This window comes from Gorilla gorilla, chromosome 10 (assembly GCF_029281585.2).
Source record: "Gorilla gorilla gorilla isolate KB3781 chromosome 10, NHGRI_mGorGor1-v2.1_pri, whole genome shotgun sequence".
Taxonomy (NCBI): domain Eukaryota; kingdom Metazoa; phylum Chordata; class Mammalia; order Primates; family Hominidae; genus Gorilla; species Gorilla gorilla.
Genome location: NC_073234.2, coordinates 52,693,892 through 52,709,567, shown reverse-complemented (window position 1 = coordinate 52,709,567; position 15,676 = coordinate 52,693,892). Strand labels below are relative to the sequence as shown.

At 42.6% G+C, this 15,676-nt stretch overlaps 1 pseudogene; it reads left to right on the top strand.

Moving 5' to 3' along the window:
- The first annotated feature begins 13,110 nt into the window (after nucleotides 1–13,110).
- LOC101146814 (olfactory receptor 11A1-like) lies at nucleotides 13,111–14,131 on the top strand (annotated as a pseudogene).
- The last annotated feature ends 1,545 nt before the right edge of the window (nucleotides 14,132–15,676 follow it).

Genomic DNA, 15,676 nt, shown 5'->3' with positions numbered 1-15,676 from the left:
TACAGACAGTTTTCATCATGTTGGCCGGTCTGGTCTCAAACTCCTGACCTCGTGATCTGCCTGCCTCAGCCTCCAAAGTCCTGGGATTATAGGCATGAACCACTGCACCCAGCCTCCTATATTGTTTTATCATGATTCTTAGCTTCTTTGCATTGGGTTAGAACACACTCTTTTAGTTCAGTGAGGTTCATTATTACCCATCATCTGAAGCCTACTTCTGTCAATTCAGCCATCTCAGCCTGAGCCCAGTTTTGTGTCCTTGCTGGAAAAGTGTTGTGGTCATTTGGAGGAGAAAAGGCCCTCTGGCTTTTTGAGTTTTCAGCCTCTTTGCATTGATTCTTCCTCATCTTTGTGGGCTTATCAACCTTCAATCTTTGAGGTTGCTAACCTTTGAACAGACTTCTTGTGGGGTCTTTTTTGTTGACGTTGTTGCTGTTGTTTTCTGTTTGTTTGCTTGTTTGTTTTTCTCTTAACAGTCAAGCTACACTACTGTAAGGCTTCTGTGGTTTGCTGGGGGTCCACTCCAGACCCTAGTTGCATTGTTTTTTCCAGTACTTGGAGGTATCACCAGTGAAGGCTGCAAAACAGCAAAGATGGCTGCCAGCTCCTTCCTCTGGAAACGTTGTCCCAGGTGGGTACTGACCTGTTGCTGGCCCAAACACACTGGTAGGAGGTGTCTGGAGACCCCTGTTGGGAGGTCTCACCCAGTCAGGAGGAATGGGATCAGGGACCCACTTAAATAAGCAATCTGTACCAGGCACAGTGAGCTCATGCCTGTAATCCAACACCCTGGGAGGCCGAGGCAGGTGGATCACGAGGTCAGGAGATCGAGACCATCCTGGCTAACATGGTGAAACCCCATCTCCACTAAAAAAATACAAAAAAAAAAATTAGCCAGGTGTGGTGGCAGGTGCCTGTAGTCCCAGCTACTCGGGAGGCTGAGGCAGGAGAATGACATGAACCTGGGAGGTGGAGCATGCAATGAGCCGAGATCACGCCACTGCACTCCAGCCTGGGGGACAGAATGAGACTCCGTCTCAAAAATAAATAAATAAGCAATCTGACTGCTTTTTGGTAGAGCAGGTGTGCTGCACTGGGGGGAACCCTTCCTTGTCCAGACTGTTTGTATTCTCCAAAGCTGATAGGCTGGAACAGACTGAGTCAACCAAACCACAAAGACAGCAGCTGCACCTCCCCCCAGGGGCTCTATCCCAGGGAGAGATCAGAGCTTTTTCTGTAGAACCCTAGCTGGAGTGGCTGAAGTTCCCACAGAGAGGTTGCACCCAGTGAGGAAGAATGAACTGGGGTCCCGCTTAAAGAAGCAGCCTGACCACAGTCTGGCAAGGTGGCTGTGTTGCTTTGTGAGGGACCTTTCCTCATCCAGACTTTATATTCTCCAAAACCAGCAGACTGGAATGGCTGAGTCTACCAAACTACAGCAATTATGAGTTTAATTTCTTTTATAGATATAAGATTGTTCAGATTTGTATTAATTCTTATGTCATTCTGGTCATTAGCATCTTTCAAGTAATTTAAAATTTTTATTTAAATTGTCAAATGTATTGGCATAAGGTTGTTCATAATACTGCCTTTTAATTCTTTTAATATCTGTAGGGTTTGTAGTGATACCTCTTCTTTTGTTTATTGATATTGATAATTTGTGTTTGTCTGGGTTTTTTTAAGTCAATTTAGCTGATAATTTATCAATTTTATTGATTTTTTTCAAAGAGCTAATTTTTTGCCTGTAATCCCAGCAATTTGGAAGGCCAGACCACTTGAGCCTAGGAGTCCAAGACCAGCCTGGGCAACATGGTGAAACCCTGACTCTACAAAAAATCAAAAACATTAGCCAGGCATGGTGGTGTATACCTGTAGTTCCAGCTACTTGGGAGGCTGAGATGGGAGGATCCCCTGAGCCCAAGAGGTTGAGGCTGCAGTGAGCCATGATCATATCACTGCACTCCAGCCTGAATGACAGAACAATACCCTGTTTCCAATTTTTAAAAACTAATTTTTGTTTTATTGGTTTTTCTCCTTTATATTCATTGATTTCCATTCTTTATTATTTTCTCTGTTCTATTTACTCTGAGTCCATCTTGCTCTTCCTGATCTACCTTGTTAAAGTGGAAGCTTAAATTATTGGTTTTAAATACTTATCTTTCTAACATAAGCATTTAAAGACATAAAGTTTCTTCTAAGCACTGATTTAGCAGCATTTCACAATTTTTCATATGTAATTATTATAATTTAGTTCAAAATATTTTCTAATTTCCCTTGTGATTTCTTCCTTTACCCATGGGTTATTAAAACACACATTGCATGTGAGGTACAATGGCTCATGCCTGTAATGCCAGCACTTTGGGAGGCCAAGGCAGGAGAATTTTTTGGGTCCAGGGGGTTTGAGACCAGCCTGGGCAATATAGCAAGACCTTGTCTCTGCAAAAAAAAAAAATTAATTAAGCAGATATAGTGGCACATGTCTCTAGTCCCAGCCACTCAGGAGGCTGCAACAGGAAGATTATTTGAGTCCAGGAGTTTGAGGTTACAGTAAGCTATGATCACACCACTGCACTCCAGCCTGCACAATGGAGTGAGACTATGTCTCTCAAAAAATCATAATAATAGGCTGGGCGCACATCTATAATCCCAGCTCACATCTATAATCCCAGCACTTTGGGAGGCCGAGGCGGGTTCACGAGGTCAGGAATTTGAGACCAGCCTGGCCAACATGGTGAAACCCCGTCTCTACTAAAATACAAAAAATTAGCCGGGTGTGGTGGTGTGTGTCTGTAGTCCCAGCTACTCGGGAGGCTGAGGCAAGAGAATCGCTTGAACCCGGGAGGCAGAGGTTACAGTGAGCCGAGATCGCATCACTGCACTCCAGCCTGGTGGCAGAGCGAGCCTCTATCTCAAAAAAAAAAAAAAAATCATAATAAAATAAAGGTATGTTGCTTAAATTCTAGATATTTTATTGTTGCTTATTTCTAATTTACTCCCCTTGTGGTAATAGAAAATATTCAGCTTTATCTTAATTCTTTGAAATTTATTGAGTTTTGTTTTATAGTCCAGCATATGGTCTATTTTGGTGAGAAAGTCTTTCTTGCTGTTATACATGAAGTGTACTATAAATGTCAATCATATCAAGTTGGTTGATAGTGTTTTGTAAGTTTTCTACATACATACTGATTTTCTGACTACTCGTTGAATAAATGCTTGAGAGAAGAACGTTGAAATATCCAACTGTAGTCATTTCAGCTCTATCAGTTTTTCCCTCATTCATTTTGAAGCTCTGTTATTGAGTCCACACACATTTCAGATTGTTCTGCCTTCTTGATGAATTTAACTCGTTATCATTATATAAATTCTTATTTATTCCTAGAAAATTTCTTGTTTGGAACTCTGTTTTGTCTTACATTAATACAACCACTACAGCTTTCTTTGTTGTTGTTTTGTTGTTGTTGTTGTTGTTGTTGTTGTTGTTTTACTTTAATCACCTTGACAAGTACAACTTTCTTATGATAATCATTTTCATGACATATTCTCATGTTTATATTTATATTTAAAGTTCATTTATTACAGAACAAAACGCTGGTTACCAGGAGCAGGTGTGAGGAGGAAATGAGGAGATGTATGTCAGAGAATGCAAAGTGGCAGATATATAGGATGAACGAATCTAGAGATCAAATGTACATACAACATGAGGATCATAGGTAATAAAATTGTACTGTATATGGGATTCAAGCTAAATGAGTATATTTTAGCTGCTCTTGCCACAAAAACAAGAACCATGAGTAACTGCATGAGATGATGGATATGAAAATTTGCTTCACCATAGTCAACCTAAATGAAGATGTTTGCCGGTTTCTACTCAGGAGCTCTTGTGTCTGTCTGCAATGCTGCCGCTTCTCAGGTGCTGTAGAAAGCTGCGGTACTGGAGTTCCACCTAGTGTTTGTCTGTGGTACTGCAGATTCTGGTGCTGGAACAAACCACGTTGATTACCTTTGTCCTTAACCAGCCCCAACCTGAGCACTGTTCCTGTCAGTGCTTAAATTTGGGCAGCTCCCTCAACAGCATCTTCATAAATCAGAATGTTGGATGCACATTTCACTCCTTTCCCTTCCCAGGAAGAAGTGGAGAGTTGGAGGTTTCCTTCAGATTATGTCACGCCGTGCCAGAGGGAAGGGTGAGAGAATGTCATACATTTTCCTGCTAAGTTTTGATGGGGTTGCCTTCGCACTCAACTGAGGGGCAAGAACCTATTAACTGGTTTCTGGATTTTTCAAACAGGTTTATATATGGTTAAGTTCATGTTCTCATGGAAGAAAGAGGGTCTGGAATTTTTTATTCTGCCATCTTGCTGATGTCTTTTATCATTTTTCTCTGGTTAGTGGTCACATTTATCTGCTTCTTTGTATTTCTACTAATCGTTCTATTAGATGCTGGACATTATGGATATCCTGTTGTTGCGTGTCTGGATTTTTTTTTGTTTGTTTGTTTGTTTTTTTTGAGATGGATCCTCTGTTGCTCAGGCTGGAGTGCAGTGGCGCAATCTCGGCTCACTGCAACTTCCGCCTCCCGGGTTCAAGCAATTCTCCTGCCTCAGCCTCCTGACTAGCTGGGATTACAGGCGCGTGCCACCACGCCCGGCTAATTTTTGTATTTTTACTAGAGAGGGGGTTTCACCATATTGGTCAGGCTGGTCTCAATCTCCTGACCTCGTGATCCGCTTGGCCTTGTTCTAGTAGACAGTTAAGATACTTAAGGTTCAGTTTAATCTTTTCGAGCTTTGTTTTTAAGTTTTGTTCGAATAGGTCTAGATTAGCTTTTATTCTTTGACTGATTTATACCTATACCTAAGGTGTGACCTTTCTGAGATATCTGCTGCATACCCCCAGTTTTCAATGAGATCTCTCCAGCCTGAATGGTTGGAGCTCTAACATCTCCCATTCTGTATGAGTTCTAGTGGTTACTTAACTTACAGCTCCTAGTAATATTCAGCCAAAGTCTCATGAGATTCCTACATAGGTTTCTGAAATTCTTTCTCACTATACCTCCCTCCTCTTCTGCCCTACAAATTTAAACAATCTCTGCCTCTCCAAACTCTGATCTCTGTCTCCTCAGCTTAGGCCCTCCTGGATTCCAGGTATGGAAAGTGAGTCAAGACAAAAACTAATGTGATGGTAGGACTTACCTTCTCTAAGGAATTAAGGTTCTGTGCTATATGTTTTCCAGTAGCTGGAAACAGATATTTTATGTGTTGTCCATTTTGTAGTTGTTTACATCAGGAGGACTAGACTGGTACCAGTCACTCCGTCATGGGTGGAAGCTGAAGACCTTACCCTCATTTTTAACTTTCTTTTTTTTTTTTTTTTTTTTTTTGAGATGGAGTCTCCCTCTGTCACCTAGGCTGGAGTGCAGTGGCACAATCTTGGCTCACTACAACCTCTGCCTCCTGGGTTCAAGCAATTCTTCTGCTTCAGCCTCCTGAGTAGCTGGGATTACAGGCGCCCACCAACAAGCCCAGCTAATTTTTGTATTTTTAGTAGAGGCAGGGTTTCACCATGTTGGCCAGGATGATCTTGATCTCCTGACCTTCTGATCCGCCCGCCTTGGCCTCCCAAAGTGCTGGGATTACAGGCTTGAGCCACCACGCCCAGCCCCCTCATTTTTAACTTTCTAAAACCTCTACTGTTTTACATTCTAGTGCATATTCCACTCTCTCCATTAACTTCCCTTAATCCCTTCTCAATAAACTATGCAGCTCTTTTGTAGCAGTTGTCACATATTCCATACTGTACCATAGTTAATCTGCAGGCAGATCCTATGTCTTGATCATCCAATAATGCCTAACGTGTGGAGCTCCAAAACGTTTATTTATAAGTTAACCCAATTAAAAAATGGGCTAAGGACCTGAACAGACATTTCTCAAAAGTCATATAAATGACCAATAAATACATGAAAAACTGCTCAGCGTTACTAATTATTACGCAAATTAAAACCACAATGAGATATCACTTCATACCTGTTAGAATGACTTTTATCAAAAAGATGAAAGATAACAAGTGTTAGAGAGGATGTGGAGAAAAGGGAACTCTTATATATTGATGGTGGGAATGCAAATTAGTACAGCCATTATGAAAAATGATATGGAGGTTCCTCAAAAAACTAAAATAGAATTACCATACAACTCATTAATCCCACTTCTGGATATATATCCAAAGGAACTGAAACAAATATGTCAAAGGAATAGCTGTGCCCTCCTGTTCATTGCAACATTATTTGCAATAGTCAAGATATGAAAACAACCTAAGTGTCCATCAACAGGTGAATGGATAAAGAAAATGTAACATATATACACAATGGAATACTATTCAGCCTTAAAAGGGGTGACATCCTATCATTTGCAACAGTGTTGATAAATCTGTAGGACATTACGCTAAGTGAAATAAGCCAGGCACAAAGAGACAAATACTTCATGATCTCACTTATATGTAAAATCTAATAAAGTTGATCTCACAGACGTAGAAACTAAAAGGATGGTTACCAGAGTTTGGGGAAAGGGGTGGAGATGGAGGGAATGGGGAGTTGTTGATCAAAGGGTACAAAGTTTCAGGTAGGAAGAATAGGTCTTGGGATCTATTGCGACAGTGGGGTGAATATGGTCAATAATAATGTGTTATTTATTTCAAAATAGGGCATAAATTTCAAATGCTTCACCATAAAAAAAAATGATAGGTAAGTGAGGTGATGGATATGTTAATTACCTTGATTTAATCCTGCCACATTTATACATATATCACAGTGTATCCCATAAATGTATGCAATAATGATGCACTGCTCAAAAATACTAATGTTAAATAAATGTTTTAAAATTTTTGATTTGTTGAAACACTGAGATACCCTAAAAAGACACTATCTTCTTTTCAGTTGAAATACATACAAAGAGAATAAATAACCTCCCCTCTTAGTGAAATGTTGGCCTATATATAGCTTACAGTCCCTCCCAACCCAAAGATTCCCTGAAAAAATGGTTAGGCAAATTGTGCTACAGCTACATAATGAATATTATATTATTATTTTAAATGTGGGATATATAACATGCTTATAATAAAATGTTAGGTGAAACATCAGGATTCAAATTGTACATATGATAATAATTATAGCTATATAAAAAGTGCATATAAAAAACTAGAAATAAATTTTTAATAGCAGAGTTATTATAATGTGTATGTATTGTTGACATATTTTTTTTTTCATGATCTAAGATTAGTCTTGAAAGACAGTTGGCTTGGTTTTCCAATTATCTTCATGAAGGATGGCTTAGGATGATCAGTTATTCCAAAGCCAAACTTTATTTTTATTACATATCTTCCAACATCTTACTGGATTTAGCTAACAGCCTTATTGAGAATACTAGTTCATGTAGTTATCTACAAGTACATTTTGAAACTAGTTTATCCTGAAGGACTGACCAGGAAGTTTTACTGCTCATATTGAGGTATTATAAGCTTTATTGAGACTTTGTTTGAGACTGAGTCACCTTTTCTACACCTAAGACTCTCTACTCTGCCTCTCTTCTGCCAATGTCACACACTTGTCCAGTTTTTTCCAGGAAGAGCCATGCTAGTCTGTTCCTAGAAAATCTCAGCCCCAGCCCAGAGCCTGTGCTGTCCTCCTCCTGGCCCAGATCTGCTCTCTGCTTGCTATGGAAGAAACTCAGTGCTATATTACTGCAGTGGGATTTCCTATTTACATTTGTCATTCAGCTGCATTTTAGTCTGTCTCCATTATCTTGAAGGGATCTGACCTGGTTTTATGTTAATCTGTGATGTTAAACTATCCAACTAAACAGGACAGAATACCTACTGAGTTATATATCAGTTTCTTCTTGCCTCCTCCCTGCTAAGAGATCAAAGTGGGACCCCAGGGTCCTAACCCAGGCCAGGGTAGAAAGACTGTTGATTTAGCCCTTAGAGGTCACACTGTGTCCAGAGTTGGTTCCTTCCAGCAGGCTTTTGGTCTTGCTGACTTCAAGAACGAAGCCGCAGACCTTCGCAGTGAGTGTTACAGCTCTTAAAGATGGTGTGTCCAGAGTTTGTTCCTTCAGATGTGTCTGGAGTTTCTTCAGATGTGTCTGGAGTTTCTTCCTTCTGGTGGGTCTGTGGTCTCGCTGACTTCAAGAATGAACCCACGGACCTTTGTGGCGAGTGTTACTGCTCTTAAAGGTGGTGCAGACACAAAGAGTGAGCAGCAGCAAGATTTATTGTGAAGAGTGAAAGAACAAAGCTTCCACAGCATGGAAAGTGACCTGAGTGGGTTGCTGGTGCTGGCTGGGGTGGCCAGCTTTTATTCCCTTATTTGGCCTCTCCCATGTCCTGCTGACTGGTCCATTTTACAGAGTGCTGATTGGTCCATTTCACAGAGTGCTGATTGGTGCATTTACAATCCTTTAGCTAGACACAGAGTGCTGATTGTTGCATTTACAATCCTTTAGCTAGACACAGAGCGCTGATCGGTGCGTTTTTACAGAGTGCTGACTGGCACATTTTACAAACCTCTAGCTAGCCACAGAGTGCTGATTGGTGCATTTTACAATCCTAGCTACAGAGCACTGATTGGTGCATTTTACAATCCTCTTGTTAGACAGAAAATTTCTCCAAGTCCCGACTCGACCCAGAAATCCAGCTGGCTTCACCTCTCAACACTCTTGATAGCTCACCCCAATGCTGCAAGAACAAGTTATAACATACATTTCACCTTGGGGTTCATTCTGAGAATTGAATATTTATTAAATCAGCTAATCAGTTAATATTTGCTTTATGAATTATAAAGTATTCCATAAACGCTGGCTTTCATTGTGGCTATTTTCTTTTTGGTCACCCAGGCTGGAGTGCAGTGGTGCAATTATGGCTCACTGCATCCTCAACTTCCTGGGCTCAAGCGAAGTTCCCACCACAGGCTCCAGAGTAGCTGGGACTACAGGCATATGCCACCATAACCGGCTAATTTTTTTTTTTTTTTTTTTTTTGTAGAGATGGGGTCTTACTATGTTTCCCAGGCTGGTCTTGAACTTTTTGGCTCAAGTGATCCTCCCTCTTCAGCCTCCCAAAGTGCTGGGGTTATAGGCATGAGCCACAGCATTTGGCTATTATGGTTATTCTTATGTCTTGCCAGTCTTTCCCCACTCATAAGGGGGAGGTAATTAGGTTTGAATGAAACACATGGATGTGGTCCCTTGTAGACCTGAACATTTCCCTGGAACCAAAAGACAGATGCAGCTGCTCCAGTTGGCTCCAAACTACATCTCCTCTCCAAGGAGGCTCTTCTCCAACCTGCACAAGGGAGGGGCGCTCTCCTCCTCTAGAAAAGGCAGTTGCATCCATAGCAGCACATATGGAATAGGGACAACTGTCTTCTGTGAGCACCCTAGGGTGTAGGGAGTCAATAACATGTGGAGACTCCACAGGAGAGAAGCAGAAAGTCCACAGAGCTGTCAGCTGGCAGAAGAATTTAGTCTAGGGGTAAAGACGTCCAGGAGAGAAGTTGACTCCAAGCCCAAAGCAGGTCCGCCCCCATCTTCACTGAGCTTGAGTATCTGGCGTTCATATAGGTCAACCCTGCTCTCTGCCTACAGAGAGGACCACCACTGACCCAACCTAAACATACAGAAGAGAGTTTATCATTTTTTTTTTGTTTGCTCTGGGAGGTTCCTGTGGATGAGGCCCATATTTGCCAACAAACTTCTGGAGGCTCTAGGAAGAAATTCCACTTCACCCACACTGACCCTGTCCCCCGAGCCTCATCTTATTTTCAAACCCCCTAAAAAATGCAGTAAATAACAATAGTTAACCCCTTAAGAATCACCTCTAGGAAGCCAGCACAGATGAGTAATCATGGGATTTCCAGCACCACCACACCCTTGGTCCTTGTTCTGTGAATTAAATATAATTCCTCTTCTTTATAAGAGTCTCTCAAATATTTGAAAACAGTTATCATATTCTTCCATTCATTTTGTCTTTTCCAGATTCTCTACATTCTTCATATATTCCTTGTATTTCACAGTTTTCAAGCCCTAATTCATGATACTCACGCCAGGCGCGGTGGCTCACGCCTGTAATCCCAGCACTCTGGGAGGCTGAGGCGGGCAGATCACGAGGTCAGGAGATTGAGACCATCCTGGCTAACACAGTGAAACCCCGTCTCTACTGAAAATACAAAAAAGTAGCCGGGCTCGGTGGTGGGCACCTGTAGTTCCAGCTGCTTGGGAGGCTGAGGCAGGAGAATCGGTTGAGCCTGGGAGGTGGAGGTTGCAGTGAGCTGAAATCGTACCACTGCACTCTAGCCTGGGCGACAGAGCCAGAATCCATCTCAAAAAGAAAAAAAAGAAAAAATTCATGATGGTCAACAAAAAGCCCAAATTATTTTCACATAATTGGCTACTAAGTTGGGTCTTACCCTTCCTATACTTGTGTAACCGGTTGTTAAAATCTACATGCAGATTTTATATGTGCCTCTGTTAAACTCCGTTTTGTTTTTAGTTTGGTATTCCAAAAGGCAAGATTATTTTGAATTATAATTGTTGCTTACAATATTGATTTTCCCTCTTTGTTTCATATCATCTGAAGTTTGATGAGCCATGCATGCTTACTAAGCCTATTGAAGTCATTGCTAAAATAGGTGACGAAGATAAGATCTACAACACATTCTCCTTTTCACTAGACAGATTTCTCCAGATTTTTAGTCATTAACGAATAATTTTGGTGTATGGTAGCCAAACTAAAAGCGTTATCTTTTTTCTTTTTTTCTTTTTTGAGATGGAGTCTCGTTCTGTCGCCCAGGCTGGAGTGCATTGGCACGATCGTGGCTCACAGCAACCTCCGCCTCCCAGGTTCACGCCATTCTCCTGCCTCAGCCTCCTGAGTAGCTGGGATTACAGGCGCACACCACCACACCTGGTTAATTTTTTGTGTATTTTTAGTAGAGACAGGGTTTCACTATGTTGGTCAGACTGGTCTTGAACTCCTGACCTCGTGATCCGCCTGCCTCGGCCTCCCAAAGTGGTGGGATTACAGGCGTGAGCCACTGCGCCAGGCTAAAAAGCGTTATCTCTAAGCACACAGTCATCATCTTTTTATGAAGCTTTACTGAGATTAACATGCCCTTTCTCTGCTCCTTTCTCTTGATTGTTAAATTATTAGTACTGTCAATAAAAGATATTATTATGAGGTTTTACATTAGGTTCAGCATGACAAAGATCCTGGTAATCCCTTATGGGACTTCCAACTATTCTACATAGCATCTATTTAGGAATTTTACCAGGAACCAAGGTCAAATTCATTGGTTGGCAAGAGCAGTGCTTCTAACTTTATAATCATAAGCATTGGCTCAGAGTGTAGACTTCAGAAGTTTCGGGTCAGTTGACTGGTTGGTTGATTTGGTTAGTTTAACTAGTTTCTTCCTTTGCTCCCTCTTTCTGCTAAACCCAGGTCCTATTTCACTCTCAATTCAAGTCACTCCTTGGCTCTTTAAGAAATCATTAGTATATAGAAGACAGAATATGTTCAAATACATATGAAAGCATTCAGTTTGTTCCATGTCTGTATCCCCATATGACTGAATGTGGGTCTGCATGATGTAAGCCCAAAGCCAAAGGAAAAGGTAGGATCAGGCCAGGAACAGAAAAACCCTCTGTTCTCACTGCCATCGGCTAATGTGAGATGTCACCTTTCTTAACTTCAAAAGTGAGAAAACTCTCTATCACATTGGGCTTTCTGGTTTCTTCCTCCTATGCACACACATATTTTTGATTTCCATATCCATTCTTATTTATGATTCCATCCCAAGCTTCCAATATTCCCTCAACTGTAGGGGATGACCCAATGATTCCTCCTCTATTTTAGTAGTCATTTAAATGTCTCTTTGACTCTAGCGTTAACTGTCAGATGGTGCAATTTTTTCATGGCAATTTGCTGTTGGAAAATTATTGTAATGAATTCATATATTAATTTATGTATTCATTCCACAAAGTCCTCCTATGTGTTTGGTGGAAAGGTAGTGCTGCAATAACTGAGAGAAGGAAACCTACGCCAGAAGAGAAGTTTCTAAAGAACCCACAGTTAGTTAAGATAAACTGAGCATTTGACCTGTATGGAAAATACAAGGCAGGAGAACCAAGATAAATAGAGTGTTTCCAGTTTCCAACAAACTGATCGGAGACTGGGCAAAGTGTGGAAATGGCTTTACCAAGGGTCACCAGGCCACCTGTCCAAAGAGAAAGAGTGGTTTCCCAGGGGGGTGGGATCTGGGTTAATTCAGATCTTTCTGTGTTGCATATCTTGCTGAATAGATGATATAGATTGCTCATCTGGATTTCCAAGTCTCATTTTCTTGGAAAGAAAAAATAGTCTGAGATGAGTGGCAGCCTCAGGAACGTGCATGACTTCAGAGTAGGACCAACTCTCCTAGAGGCGATGCGCACGCCTCCTACCCTTCCACAGTTCACCAGCTGTGGTCCTCCTGTTGGTGCCCAGCCAGGACCTCCAGGTAAATAGCTCCCTGCGGATTGGAAGAACATTATGCTGCTCTCTAATTTTGACATTTCTATCACTTTTTTAAAGGTTTGGGGCCAGGTGCAGTGGCTCACGCTTATAATCCCAGAACTTTGGGAGGATCGCTTGAGCCCAGAAATTTGAGACCAGCCTGGACGATATAGGGAGACTTCATTTCTGTTAAATTTTTTTTTAAGTGGCAGGCATGGTGGCATGTGCTTGTAGTCCCAGCTACTTGGGAGGCTGAGGTGGGAGGATGGCTTGAGCCCAGGAAGTCGAGGCTGTAGTGAGCTGTGATCGCACCACTACACTCCTGCCTGGGTGAGACCCTATCTCAAAAAAAAAAAAAAATATGGGTGGAGCAGGTTGGGAAAGCACTGTAGAACAGTAGACCATTCGGTAGCCTTAGAGTCAGGCAAACCTGGGTTCACATCATGACTCCATCATAATGACCTGGAATCATTGACTTGAACAAACGGGTCTTAGTTTCTCTTCCACATCTGGGAGACAATAAGGCCTGTCTCTGATGCATGCTGTGATGAGTAAATGGATAAGCCAAGCATGGAGTGTGGCCATAATAGTATCTTGGTTAATATTAACTACCTTCCTCTCTTCTCTTGGGCCCAGACCTGGAAGAAGAAGCAGTCCAGTGGTGACAGTGGGAACCAGACCACCTGGCTGATCCCAGTGGGCCTCGGGGAGCTGCAATACCTGGGCTTCCTTCCCTTCACTCTCTTCCTGGCCATCTATGTGGTGACAGTTGGGGGCAATGCCCTCATCATGCTGGCTGTGGCCTCTAGTCAGACACTGCACCCACCAATGTACTTCTTCCTCTGCCACTTCTCCCTGCTGGAGATTGGCTATACCTCCAACGTCATACTATGGCTGTTGCAGAGTTTCTTGGAGGGGAAGGAAGTCATCTCTCTAGTCAGCTGTCTGGCTCAGTTCTACGTGTTTTCCTCGCTGGCTGCAGCTGAGTGCCTCCTGCTATCTGCCGTGTCCTATGACTGTTACTTGGCCATCTGCTGCCCCCTTCACTATCCTGCCCTGATGAGCACCTGGTTTTGTCACTGCCTGGCCGCTGGTGCTTGGTTCAGTGGCTTCTTCTCCTCTGCCTTCACTATGGCCCTGGCAGCACCTCTGTCCTGGCAGCAGGGAGATTGACCACTATTTCTGTGAGTTTGCTCCAGTAGTCAGGCAGTTCTGCGGGGATGTGGGAGTCACGTAGGGAGCTGAAGTCAGCATCTCAGGCTTCCTGACACTGGCCCCCTTCCTACTGATTGTGGCATCCTCTGCCTTCATTGAGGGCTGTACTGCAAATACCCTCAGGCCATGAGAGGCAGAAAGCCTTCTTCACCTGTTCCTCCCACCTCACCGTAGTTGGGGTATTTTATGGCACCCTCATTGTGGTCTGTGTGGCCCCAACAGAACACATGTCCCCTTGCTTCTAAAGGTCTTCTCTGTCCTCTACACAGTGTTCACTCCCATGGTCAACTCCATCATCCACAGCCTCAAGAACCAAGAGGTGAAGGGGGCTTTGCGTAGGCTCAGGGGACAGCTCATCCCAGGACACACTCACTGAGGAGGACAGGACAGCTTTTGACTTCTTCCTGGATTGATTTCAGCTTAGCCCCTTCCTCAAAGTCTGATGGACCAGAGACCACTGCAATAAAAAGATGGAGACTGTGGGATTGAAAGTGGATGTCTACCAAAATGAGGTAACTGTATTTTCCAATTGGAATTGGCCTCCCTATCCCCAGTGGTAGCAGCTTCCCCAACCCCAGCGACAGCAGCCTCTGTCCCTGTCTGAGGGAATTAATCCCACATTGCCTGAAGAAACTGTAATTGCCTCCCCTGGGGCAGTTCCCATGCAAGACAATGCTGATTCTCCTCAGAACCCACACCCATCACTCCTCTTTGGTTCTAAAACTATAGCTAGACCCAAGTCCCTGCAGGCCTCTAAAGGTGAGCACAAAGTGTGACCCATGAGGACATGCACTACAATCCAAAAGAATTACTTGGGTTTTCTAATTTATACAGACAGAAATCCAGTGAACATGCATGGAAATAGATCTTGAAATTGTGGGATGATGATGGAAGGAACGTAAAGTTGAATAAAGCCGAATGTATTGATATACATTTGTGACAGTGGGAACCAGACCACCTGGCTGATCCTAGTGGGCTTTGGGGAGCTGCAATATCTGGGTTTCCTTCCCTTCACTCTCCCTTCAAGGCTCACTAAAGCAGAAATTCTGCATTTAATGTTGCAGCTTGGGGAATTAGGAAGGATTCTAACAGTTTGTTTAGTTGGTTGACTGAAACATGAACCAAAAGGTGGGATACAGTAAGTGAATTAGAAATGCTGGATCTGCCTTGATTTAATGTAGAGAAAGGATTCAACGGCTAAAGGATATTGAAATATTAGAGTGGATTTGTTACTTAAGACCTACTCACCCATGTGAGAGGGCCCAGAAGACATACTTTTCACTATGACTAAGAAATAGGGAAGCCCCGGCATCCTTGAAGAGCTCTGTAATCTCTCTTCTCTGTAGCCCAGACCTTACGGTGAGGACTGCAGTCACTGAATTGGGAAACCTACATTCAATGGGAGTAACTGCATCCTGAGATGGCAGAGGCCAAGTGGCAGCACTCAACCTCCAAAGGCAAGGTGTACATGGTTGCCACAATGGACAGCAGAGTCAAATCAGCAATCAGAATAGCCTGACTCACACAGACCTATGGCATACTGTTTCTAGAAATGCAATAGATAGGAAGCCTACTAAATTCTTACTTGATCAGAAAAGTTCTAAATCAAGTGAACATCAGCTAAGTTTTTATCAGGGTTATTCTACTAGTGCCACAAGAGAGTTAGATTGGAATTGTGAGAATGAAGGGGAAGTGATGATGAGGGTAACAAGAGGGATTGAGAATCTCAGCCACCCATCTTATTGGTTACAAGAAATGAAACTATTTCAACTTCCCTTGAATATCGTTCTTCATTTTTCTCCATGCCAAACCTACTCTTTCTCATGTAGAGAAACCTTCCAAGGATGGTTTTTCTGTGCTGCCTTCCAAGGATTCTCCTCCGCTACCTTTCCACCTTTTCTCTTGCATGTACCTTGGGATA